We start from the raw sequence: 12,883 nt of genomic DNA on the forward strand, positions 1-12,883 counted from the left end.
GCTCTGTATTTCGATTCAGGAAAGCCTCTGCCATTTAGGAGCAATTTCTCTGGCTCTAGATCAACAGTGGCAAACATGGACACTGGGAACAGACCCAGAGTCCAGAAATGATTAATATCCTGTGTTGTGAGACATCAAAACACATAGATAGCCAAAGCTTTTAGAGAGCCAGGCAGTGCAGTGTGATTGCAGTCAGCCTCTCGAGTCATTTGAGGGAAAGATGCTATTATTCCTATACCAAGTCAAAGAATTGAATAAAAGATCGAAAAACAAACCTGTTCACTCTCAGGAAATGCTCCGAATTGGTTTGCTGAGCTCCAGTTACCATGGGTTCTCCAGGGAAGTTCAGCCATCCCAGGTTTTCAGTCTTCCAGCTCTAGACCAGATCACTTGCTTTGGCCAGTTGCAGCCCTGCCTCTCCAGACTGTCACATTGTCAATCGCTTTGTTTATTTTATTGTCCGCCTGTTTTGGAAACATTCTCCTAGACTCCTGTCTGACTCATAGGTTAAGGAGCATGAGTAATTCTTCTGGAACTCACTTGGAACAGGAGGGAACCCTTCCCATTTGATTTCCGGTCCTAAAAAAAGACAAGATAGTTCACACAGGATGCTAATTAGTTTTCCTATTCAAGAGTGAGCATGGCCTAGCCCTGCTTGGAAAACTGCCTTTGTACTGTAGGGTTTAGAAATCTGAACACCGCAGTTTTTATTCAGAATTATAAAACAACACAAGAATATCGTTTCGTTGTGATTAGTTTTCCCGCTGAAGTTGTAGATTTTGTTACAGAGGAAATCCAAATGATCTCTCTTAACGCGACATGAAAATAAGGAAAAATAAATGACCAGATTTCACCTCTGGATTTTTTCCTTTTTAAATGTTAATTTTAAAAACATGAAAAGGGCCAAGGTTGGTAGGAGAAAATGAATTGCTTTCTCCTGACAGAGGCAGTTTCAGGGAGGCTGGGAGCAGGTACACACACACACACACACACACACACACACACACATGTATAGATGTATATAAAATTATATATATATATATATATAATTTTACAGGTTTTGTTTTGCTTTTTTTGTTGCCTCTGAATTTTTCTTGTTCTGCTGTTGGTGTAGATAACCTCTCATTGTCCTCTTCCTGCTGTTTTTGGCTCATTCTTTGAGTAGTGATGTAAACTCGATAAAGTTCTTTCACCCCCAAGTGGGTGTGGCTCCTTTTGGAGCCAGAACAATTTGGTGTCTACTTCCTGTAGCAGAGATGGTAAGAAAGTGGCTCCGTATCTCTTTGTTTCTAAACCAGCTTCAGAGAGGACTAGCCCCTTCGTAGGACCTGGGTAATCAAGAACTTTTTAGAATTGCCAATATGAAGTATTCCAGCACTGCTGGGGCAAAACCATACTGAAAATCCAAAATCACATCTTAGAGGCCAGATTATGGGGAGGTTTAACTTTCTACTTTGTATAATTTTGTACAACTTGAATTTTCCATCAGTGTAGAAAATATAAGGAGAAAATAAAACCAGTCAAAGCCTGACCATGTTTATTCAGAAATGGTCTCTTTATTCTTTTTTTTGTCTTAGCAGCTATTTGACTTTAGGCAACTTATTTGACCTCTCTGTTCTTACCTTTGAAATGAAGATAATCATACACTCCACATAGTACTGTTACAGCATATAATATATGTAAGTACTCATATTAAGTGCACATAGTAACACTTCATAAGCTTTACTATTGTTGTTGTTGATGTTGCTCATTACCAATGCTGAAACAAAGCTACTGACTGGTGCAGAACCAAATCTCACCCTTTTGATGGAAGGCAGAGTATTAGTCCCAATTAGAAAGACATCCTATCAGGAAGATAGGAAGGTAAATTCATGAGTTTCCCCATTTCTCCAATTCTTTCTCCAGAGAGCAGCTAGAAAGATCAATGTCCATTCCATAATTCCTCTAAATGTAAGTTAGCTTAGGCCATCTCCCGCATAAATCTCTCTGAAGACTTCCACAGCACTTTGAAGAAGTTGGACTCCTTGTCCTCCTGGTCCCACATGATCTGCCCCTGCCCACTGGCCTGGCTCCTCTACTCTCCCACCAATTCATTAAGCTCTGGCCCCCAATAGAGCCTCACCCCACGCTCCCAGGCTCACTGCCTAAATGTGTCTGCTTAAATGTCACCTCCTCAGAAAGGCCTTTCTTAGCTGCCCCCTTTATTATTCTCTTCATAGCCCCCTATTTATTTATTTTATTGTACTTGTCACAAACTATAATTAGTTTATTTACTTGCCTGTTGGCTTTCTCTTCTAGAGTGTAGGTGCCAGAAAGGCAAAGACAGTACCTGGGCTGGCACATAGTAAGTGCTTAATAAATACTTGTGAAAAAAGAAAGAGGAGAGAGAGGGAAGGAGGAAAAAAGGAGGAAAAAAGAGAAGAAGAGAGAGAGGGAGGAGGGAGAAAAGGGAAGGAAGGAAGGAAGGAAGGAAGGAAGGAAGGAAGGAAGGAAGGAAGGGGAAAAGGAAGGAAGCCGTAGGAAGGGAGGGAGGAAGGAAGGAAGGTAGGTTGGGAGTGCAGGAGGGAGGAGGGGAGGGATGAAGAGAGAAACTACAAAGGAAGGGAGAGGTTAAGTACTCGAGTGGGTAAGTTTAAAAGCCCAGTGACGAGTGGAATGTGGTGCCAATGACAGAAAGAGTAATAGTTTGGAAGGGAGAATAAGGTTAGAGAATAAATTGATGAATTCAGTTCAAATGTGTTGCATTCAAAGTGAAGGCAGGACACCCAAGCGAAACATCCAATAGATAGATAGGTGCAGTAGTGAAACTCAGGGCTGGAGCTGCCAATTGGAGAGTCATGAAAATGTTACTGAAGCTCTCAGAATGGAAGAAATCTTAAAGGGTAAGGAAGGAAAAGAGAAGCCATTCTGGGAACCAAAGTCTTTGAGTTCCAGGAGGAATATGATTGCAAAACTGAAACTTAAAGAAATACATGAAGGGCAACATCAGGAGGGAAGCCTGCAGCATGGGAAACCTCATCTAGTCCAGACACGGACAAGACTGGCAAACTGATGTCTCTATTCAAGGATAGTGAAGGTGGCTGAGAAGGCACATTCAGACAGGAGAAGATGGGAGGTGGTGTGACATCAGGGCCAGATGGAGAGAGAACGAGGGTTCTGAAGAAGAGACCAACGATGGTATAATATGCCTAAGAATTTGTTGCTAACAGGTTAAAGACTGCTTAGCTCAGTGTCCAGAACAAATGTGTAGAGAGAATGGAGGTGATGACAGGCAAAGTTGTGGTTAAAGGAGTCTTTTCCTTCAGGGTTGTCTGCTTCCATTTATCCCCTGACTGTCTGCTAGTGGTGCTCTTTAGAGCAGCGGTCACCAGCCTTTTTGGCACCAGGGACCAGTGCTCCTATGAGAATCTAATGCCCGATGATCTGAGATGGAGCTGAGGTGGTGATGCTAGTGCTGGGGAGCGGCTGCAAATACAAATGAAGCTTCACTCGCTTTCCTGCTGCTCACTCCTGCTGTGCGGCCCGGTTCCTAATAAGCCACAGACTGGTACCAGTCCGTGGCCCAGGGGTTGGGGACCCCTGCTTTAGAGGTACCATGGAGAGGAGAAAGAGTAAGGGCCCTGGATTCGTACCACACACCACCAGCTGTCTGACTCCGGAAACAGTTCCTCTCTGAACCTCTGTTTAAATCTTTCAGGTGAGGATGGTAACAGCTACCTCCTAGGGTTGTTGTGAAGATATTAGCCTGTTGCACATAGTTAGTGCTAAACAAATGAAAATTCTCTTTCCCACCCAAGACCTCTCCCATTTCCCCCCTCCCATTCTTATCAGACATTTAAAATTTAGTGGAATTACATTAGTTCTTCTAGGGATGTTGGCACTGAAGCTTTCTATACACGTGCGGAATTCATTTTTTAGTTACTCACTCATACTTTCTTCCCTCGAACATTTATTGAACACCTACTATGTGTTCAATGCTGGCCTAAGTGCTGGATGTACAACGGTGACCAAAACAGGTGCACTATACTTTCAAAGCTTGTTAGGGAAATTAGCTTTATTGTTCTAAAGTATATAGACGAGAGTAAGTATATAGCATTTGTTACCAAACTCCAGCGTGTGTATCAGAATCATCTGCTTATTAAAACGGATCGTTGGGCCCCACTCGCAGAGTTTCTGATTCAATAAATCTTCAGTGGGGTCTAGGAACTTGCATTTCTAACAAGTTCCCAGATGCTGCTGCATTTGAGAACCACTGGAGAAGAGTATTAGGGAGAAAGGAGAATAGAGCATTAATAGAGTATTAAGTCAGAAGAATCTGATACTTCTTATCCCTCAGATATGTTGTTCTCCTTGATGAGGACAAGGTGGCAAATATTCCAGTTAAGCACACAAACTCCAGAGGCTTGGGAAGGACAGAGGCATATGAAGGCATAGTAACACTAGCTTCCAGATGCTGGAGCCTTGCTGCCTTTGATCCCAGTCCATCTCTTCTCTGCCTGCAAACTTTGTGTCTTTCAAGTCTCTGTTTAAATCAAAACCATTTTCCGACAACTTTCCTCACTTCTCCAGGCAGATTGTGGTCATTCTTCACTCTCACAGCACTTAATGTATCTCTCTATTATGATAACTGTCTCATTGGTCTATGGATTTGTTTATTAACCTATATATTTCTTACTAGACCGTGAATGCCTTGATAGGTGGAATAATGTCTTATTGATCTTGGAATCTCATGTAACACTTACAGGTTTATTGACTGCCAGACCAACTGATTGGCTACATGGATATGTTTAATGAATATTAAAATGTATGTGGTGCCAGGAAAAACTATCACGTGATTGATATTGAGAACTGGGAGCAAGTACTTTTTTGTCTGACAAAGATGGGATCTTTGCTCCTCATTAGCCACAGGATCTTGGATAAAGTATGTCTCAATCATTCCGAGCCTCTGTTTCATCATTGGTAAAATAAGGACAATAATCTTAGCATGTATGTAAGGACTAAATGAAATAGTACGTATGAAATGTTTAGCATGATGATTGGCACATAGATATTAGTAAATAAAATAAAATTCATTATTTGATAAAATAAAGCAGAAAAACAACTGAAAATGAAAATTAATTGGGCTAGGTAAAAAGTAACACTGTCAAGTAAAGCTTTTTACAATATTTGATTAATATTTATGCCTAATTACTATGCAGCAAAATACTATTTTGCACATCACTTAAGATACGTCAAATTAACTTTGACATTTATTTTTCCAACACTAAACTCTGTTCATTGCGTTGTTCAGTTAAGAAGACTGAGGACTAAGGAAAGCCATTTGACTTTAGGGTGTCATTTGAAAAAATGGGTATATAGGAGGATAAGGAAGTTTTTTGAAGAGAATAACAGGAGGCCACAAATATAGACGACTGTTTTTGAGAAGTGTGTCAACAGAGAGAGAGAGAGAGAGGATAGCAACTTTTTGTTGAGCAATGTATCTATAAAAAAATAAATGTTTCTGTTAACATTAGTAATTTATACGCCAGATTTGAAATGATCTTAACACAAAGTACTAGGCATTCTTAAATCTAAAGTCCTAATTTTTTTTTCTACATTCTGTTAAGTAAATATTCAAATACAAATAAGCTCATCTCAATGTTTCATTGCAATGGTTGTTCCTTTACCAGTGGATTCTCAAGCATATTCTTTTAACCGGCATTTAAAATGTTTCTATTTTTATGTTTGTAATTGTTTTAAAGGAAAGCCATTTTTAAACAGGCAGCACCTTATAAGAGGAAGAACACTGTTCAATAAATTAGATCCTACTGACCCAGGCAGGGTAGAAGAAGCAGGACTCTGTCATTGGCTGAATTGGTCTCAAAAAGAGTAATGCACAGGAAATGGATGACAGCAAATTTCAAAGCACAGCAAAAGCCTCTTTAATGGTGAACATAGAAAGTGGCACTTCAGCTTAAAATTCACTGAAACAGAAATAAAAAACATACACGAGGCCCTTTGGGTCTTCATGTGTACCAAAAAAAAAATATATATATATATATATATATATATGTATATGAGTGATATGTTATTCTATGGGGTTCTATGATAATCAGGTTTGACTGCTTGTTTTTCAAGGAGCTTTTATGTTTATATTCATTCTCGAGGCAAACTCGTGTAGTGCACTCTCCCTAGTGTGTTCAAGTGTGCACCAAGGACTTTCCTGCTAACAGAAACTTGGAGAGGGAAGCTTAAAAAAAAAGCTTTCTGCATTGCAGTTAATGGCCTCTTACTGCTTGCTTTGCAAAAAAATAAGCACAGTTTAGAAGCATGGTTAGTAATAAATCAGAAAAAAATTAAAGCATTATTTATGGTTTTTTTCTTCTTTTTGTTTGTTTTAGAGAACATGTTTTTTTCTAGTTCAACCAACCTGATAGACTCTTTGCAGAATAAGAAACAAAATTCAATGTTTATTTGACTTTTCCAAAGACTGCAGTACCTAACATTTTAGAATAGGATCTAATTTTCTAAACTCGATTGATCCATAACTTTCAGATGTAATTAATAGTAAACAGTCATTTGTAAGATGATCCTTTGGAAGTTTGAAAACATTATCTAATAGGAAAAAAAGTTGTTTGCAATGACTGGAGTTGCACACTAGGCCACGCAAGTCTAGTTAAGCCATTATATACTTAAAAGGACAGTGGGAATAAAAAGTGCCAAGGCAGCATTATTTCAGGGACAGAAAGAACACAGACATTAGAGCCAAAGAGACCTGAAGCCTGGTTTGAAATCTAGATTAGCTGCTTACCAGTTTTGCAGTGTTGGACAAATAACTCTATTTACCCCAGCCTCAGTGGCCTTACCCCAAATTTGTGGATAATGCTTAAATACCAGGGTTGCTTCTGTGAGGACAGCACATGGATTGAGAGCAGAGACTCTGAAACCAGATACCCGGTTTTGAATTCTGGCTCTGCTATTTACTTGCTAGGAACCTTGGAGAAGTTATTTAACTTCTCTACACATCAATTTCCTCATCCATAAAATGAGGATAAAATAGAGACTTACCTCCTGATTGTGTTGGGTAGAGTCCATATATAGTGTTTAGAATAATAATTGGCATATGGTAAGCACTATAAAAGTGTTAGGTATTGCTATTACTAATTGCTATTAGGTATGCTTCCTGTCTCTTCCTAAACAATAATAACAAACTATCCTAAAAAAAAGGTGCAGATAGATTTTATAATATAGAATTCTATAGTATAGAATTATATTCATAGAAAGTTGATTTAGTTCATGGTAATTTACCACCATATAAGGAAAAGAAATTTTATTCCCAGAATGTGCAAAAGAAGAAATGGAGAAAGAAGGGAGGATTGTGCCTAGCCAAAACCATAATTAGTTAAAAATTAATTCACTTAGTTTTAGAAGAATGTCAAGTGTTACCTATTCTTTACCTGGTACAACAAGAAACAAGTCTCTGCAGCCAGACATAGAAAGTATTGTTTTTAGAAAATGGAAAGGAGATCGCAGACATGCTTGGGCAAGATTATCATTCCACTCACTTTTAACTATAAAATAGTTAAAAGTGAAAAATCGTTGTATTGTACTTCATTCGTTCATCATTGTTCAATAGCCCTATTTGTGGAATATGAAAATATTTGATGCCTTGCAAATGAAGATGGCTGGTTGCTTAAAACCCTATCTGAAGTATTATATAGACTGGAGTCTTCATGTAGTCTTTCCCCTGGTACAATGAAATTGTTATTTATCAGATATATCCTTAACTCCTAGAATTAGGTGGTGGGGTGGGGTGGGAGGCATGTGATTTTAATAGGGAGGTCTCCAACGATTTTAGCTTCACCTGCTTGGAAAGGTTAATTCCTAAACATTGTAACACACCAGGAGTCATGGTCAACCTTCCAAGATGCCAGTATGGCACCTGTGACGGGGGAGAGAGTGAGGAGTACGTGAGGTAGGGATTACATCAGAAGAGCTAGTCACCTTCATTTTCTAAAACCCAATGTCCCTAGGAAACAGGAAGTAACTGAGACCATGGGGAAAAAAATATACCTTCCTCTTTGGGGCCCAGACTGGACTCTTGGTTAAGGTGGGGTATGGAATTGTGGTGTTATAGTGTGAACATTCCTTAGCTCCAAATGTTCCTATGCAGCAGGGTGTCTTCCCCGGAAACAGGACTTCAAGCTGGAGAATATCTGAAGATAAAGATAATGCTAAACACCAACAATATACTGTAAGTTATTTTGAATTTCATTTTGAAACTGAAACTTCACAATGCAAATCTTGGTATTTCTTAATTAGTTTATTGAGCTAAAAAGGGATTCCAAGGTCTAAGAGCAGATCACGTTGGAATTTTTCAGGGATCCCAGCCCAACCAGGACAAGTTATGTCAAGGGCCATCCAATATGAGGGTAGATAACTGGTGACTTAAGGGGAGAAAACCAGAATAACATGAAGCGATGCCAGAGAACACATGAGGTGTTCTGGGACATTTGGCTCTACTAGTTTCCTTTTAAAATTATTTCTATTATTCTTAACAGCTTTGTAGAAAGTTTACCCCGTAATCTCTTCAGTAAAATTACTGACATGTCTCTATGAGCACTTGGAACTTTGTCTATATGTACACATCTACTTACCAAATTTTAGTCACTCTGTATACCCAAGGATCTTACTTTTCATGTAGCATAATTTATAACATTTTCTTTGACTCGTTCTATATATTTATGATCTAACTTCATATTTAAATTTTTAAAGGATGGCAAAATATCCAGTTGATATAACAACTTATTTTCTCAAAGGTGAATCAACTTCCTATTCCTTATTGTTGGACCAAGCCAAACCAAACCAAACATACAAACAAACAAAAATACCCAACATACCCACTATAACTTTCAGAAAAGTTTGTTTGCTTCTTTTTATATCCAGTGAAATACTTTATTTGAATATATTGTCAACTCACTATGAGGTGATAAAACATAAAAATATTGATAATGGCAACTCTAAAACTGGCTTACAAATGATAGGAACAATGCGACTGTTTAAAGAAAAAAACAAAGAAAAATTTTTCTTAATTCTTTTGTCCTTATATTGTACTGTAACAGATTTTCCTGAAGACTGATAAGACCATTTGAAGGCCAAAATGATCCAATTGTTATGTTCTCTGAAATATCCATTCATTCATTCCTCTAATATTTACATACCTATTATACGTTAGAGACTATTTTAGGTGCAGGAGATATAGCAGTAAAAACACTCCTTCCTTTACAAACCTTACTGCATGAAAAATACAACAAATGAATACATAGTAAAGTGTCAGGTAGTGGTAAATGTTATAAAGAAAAGTAAAAAAAAAAAAAGAAAAGTCAAGAAGGGGAAAGATAGAGGATGATGGGTGGGGAGAAACGCAGAGGCTGCTATTTTAGAAAGGGCGGTTTGGAGAGTTTTCTCTGGTTGAGGGAGTGGGGTGAGGGGGCCGGTAATTGAAGGGAGTGATTCTTATGGTTGTTTATGGAAGGAAATGGAAGAAGCACAGCACACTTTTATATCTCTGCATTGTTTTTTATTCATCATTCAAACAATATTTGTTTTTGTTAATGTGCTACTACTTTGATAGCTATGGGAGACATGAGTGAACCAATACAAGCATGGTATCTGCCTCACAGAGTTTATGGGAAGATAAGAAGTTACAAGGGTGATAGTGCTTTGAGAGAGGAAGTATAGGGTGCTTTTTATGGCTGAGAGGTCAGGGAGGGCTTCCCTGAGGAAGTGACCTTTAAACAGAGAAGCAGGTGTGAGCCAGATTAATGTGTACAAAGGCACTGAGAGGGGGAAATTTACAAGCAGACAGATCACTTTACAACCTTGTTTTGTTGATGACTTTCAACTTTGTCGCCTATTCAATCTCCCAAGGATTAAGAAGTAACATCATTTGATTATATTTCTTTGCCTCTCTGTGGCATATGTACAAATACAAAAAGACATGATTTAGCAGTAGATGAAGAAAGGAAAAGACAGCACATGGGGCAAAAATAATAACAATACAACCCAAACTAAATACAACCAAAACTAAATGACTCTATTTGTACTCAAGATTTAGATATTCCTTTTTACAGTAAATTTCATTGTTAATCAATCCTTTTGATAGCTGGAGTGCCCTTTGAGACAGATAATTGGAGTAATAAATTTTCCAAAGACCATTTATCAAACTATAGTCATTTCCGGTTTTGTTTTTAACTGGACAACATATAAATTTTATTGTGTCTTTAACATAAGATTTATGATAGAGAAGCAGTAGAAGGAGGAGAAAACACAAAATCTTTCAAAAAAGAGGTACGTTTTATTCCTTGTCTATACCTGTTGATCCTTGGAAACTCTGTATGGTAATGGTGTAGGGTAGGAATGCTGTGGGCCCATTCCAAAGCCTATACTCAAAACTGTTTATAATAGAGAAAAATTAGAAACAACGTGAGAGTTTTATATAATGGTGCATGGTCCCTCCATGCAATGGGATATGCTGTAGCCATCAGACAGCATGTTGTGGAAGAAGGTTTAATGGCATGGGGGAATGCTCACAATAGATTAATTTTTAAAAGCAGGATGCCAAACAAAATTTCAGCGTGATAAAAATTAGGTCATAGTATAATATAATTACAAAGAAAACTCGGCAAAGAAAATACACTAGTATTTTAACAGGGGTTATATCTGCCTAATCAGATTATAAATTATTTAAATTTTCTTCTTCGTGTTTGTGTTTTCCAAATTTTTTGTCTCAAATGTATTGGTTTGTAATCTGGAAAAAAAAAAAAAGTAACAGATGTTCTTTGTTTTTTAACTGCAAAGAGAAAGGATGGATTTGAGCAGGAATCATTCTTAGAATGCACACACATTCGTGTGCAAGATGAGAGTTTTCCTTAGGCAGGTTTTGAATCAGTACCTTTTACATGAGTGAAGTAAAGCTTCAGAGTTGCTGCAGAGGATCCGAACAGGCTTTGTTGCTTGGAGTACTGCTTGGGGAGTGTTAACTTTTATTTAAAAAAAGAAAAAGAAAAAGAAGGCCAATGAAATAAGACAACTTTACAAGGAGAAATGCTTTATAATTAACTCTTCTATTATGAATGACAGGTTTAAATAATGCCCCTAAAAGCCTCACTTACATCTCACTACCCCAACCTCTGACCTTTCAACTGGAATGTCTGTGGTGCATTGTTAATAGCATTGTGGGCCTATTTGCCGGTTGTCCCTTTCTTTTGTTCATGGGGCGTGTGTGTGTGTGTGTGTGTGTGTGTGTGTGTGTGCGTGCGCGCGCGCACACACACACATTTCTGAAATTCACCTTTATTTTTATGGTCTCTGGATTTTGTGTTATGCTTAGAAAGACCTTTCTAGTTTATAAAGATTTTACCCATATTTTCTCTAGTATTTTTATAGATTTCATTCTTTACATTTACATCCCAGATAACAGTGGGTTATATTTTAGTGTAAGAATTAGGACAAAGAGCAAGCTTTATATGTTTCATATGGCTAGCTAGTTGTTTTAATAGCATTCATTAAAAAAATCAACCTTTTCCCCAAGATTTTAAAGTTCACCTTTATATTATACTCAATTTTCACCTCCTTTGAGTCTGTTTCTGGGTGCTGTGCCTTTCCATTCGTCTATTGGTATGTTTCTAAACCAATACCAGAGCTTTGTAATTTTAATTACCACAGCTTTGTAGTATGCTTCAATAATGTGTTAGGTCAAATCCCCCAATCCATCCCCTTTTTTCTTTTTCAAAAGTGCATTTTAATTTTTTTGAGTTAATACATTTCCTAAATGGTTCGACTTAACACTTCGCTTTACTTTACTAACTAGAATGAATTCTTCTTCCTTCTTAAAAAAATATTATCCAGAAAATGAATTTTAGTGCTTTTCATTCTAGCAAAGCAGGACAAAAAGTATGCCCGTTTGGTGAGGATAGTGACTTTTTGTTCTTCAGGGCTTCTGTTAAGAAACAATATGGTCACTGGTGCTTTAGCTCCCTCTAGCAAACACCCCTCGGCCAAATAGAAAAGCTCTTTTGACATTAGAGCACCAAGATCACTGGAATTTTGGCCACATCTGCAAGCGAGATCTAGTCTAAAGCTTAATTACATGGTCTAGGACACATTCCAAGTGAGGTATTATTGCTCTCCCGTTCGGAGCTGCTATGGCCATCTCATTCAAAAAAGAGGCAAGGAAAGTATTTTTAAAAGCAGCTGGAAGAGTTATAAACACTGATTAACCCATTAATGCCTGATTTTTTTAATTCCCATTTTTATATACCTAGATATGTCAAACTTGAATTTAAAAAATCAGACCACACATATACCTAGAAACCATTTTCAATTGGATTGGCTGCTAACAGATAGTTATGATTCCTTTTCTAATTTTCCTTTAAATAACAAATGTCTTCAAAAAGTGATCTGTATTTTCTGGCACCACGTCGACTTTGCTTGTTTCTGTCTCTGATTTCCCCAATATTCTCTGGTACATTTGGCTCTAGAAGCAATTTTAGTAAAACCGCTTTCTTACCATCATATATCTTTGTGTTCTAACCAAAACCTCTTCCTCAAGTGTAAGTTTCTTTTATCTTCCTTCTAAATCTGTCTATTGAGATTTTCTTCCCAGGGTTTCCAAACCTGGCTTTTCACTTCTTACTTCTCCTTCTTTTGCTCTATTACTCTGTATTTTCTCCTGTTCTGATCCTTTTTTCACTTTAGTAAGCACCTTTGGGGAATCTTGCTCAACTCATGCTCCCCAATTTCAGAATTACCTATCTGAGCCTGTGCATGCTCTCCCTCTCCCCCTCAAACCCCTTCCTTAGTAGCTGAGAGCATTCACAAAGGCCTATGTAGAAATGGGGTG

General features: G+C 37.8%; 1 long non-coding RNA gene across 3 annotated transcripts in view; it reads right to left on the bottom strand.

Moving 5' to 3' along the window:
* LOC120603224 (uncharacterized) overlaps positions 1–483 on the bottom strand; it is a 36,099-nt gene extending 35,616 nt beyond the window's left edge. For all 3 annotated transcript variants that reach the window (XR_005652982.1, XR_005652981.1, XR_005652983.1), the window contains exon 1: positions 276–483. This is a non-coding gene — a long non-coding RNA (uncharacterized LOC120603224). The remainder of the gene's footprint in view (positions 1–275) is intronic.
* Between the last annotated feature and the right edge of the window lie 12,400 nt (positions 484–12,883).

The sequence above is a fragment of the Pteropus medius genome, unplaced genomic scaffold (genome assembly GCF_902729225.1).
Source record: "Pteropus medius unplaced genomic scaffold, Ma_sr-lr_union100, whole genome shotgun sequence".
Lineage (NCBI taxonomy): Eukaryota > Metazoa > Chordata > Mammalia > Chiroptera > Pteropodidae > Pteropus > Pteropus medius.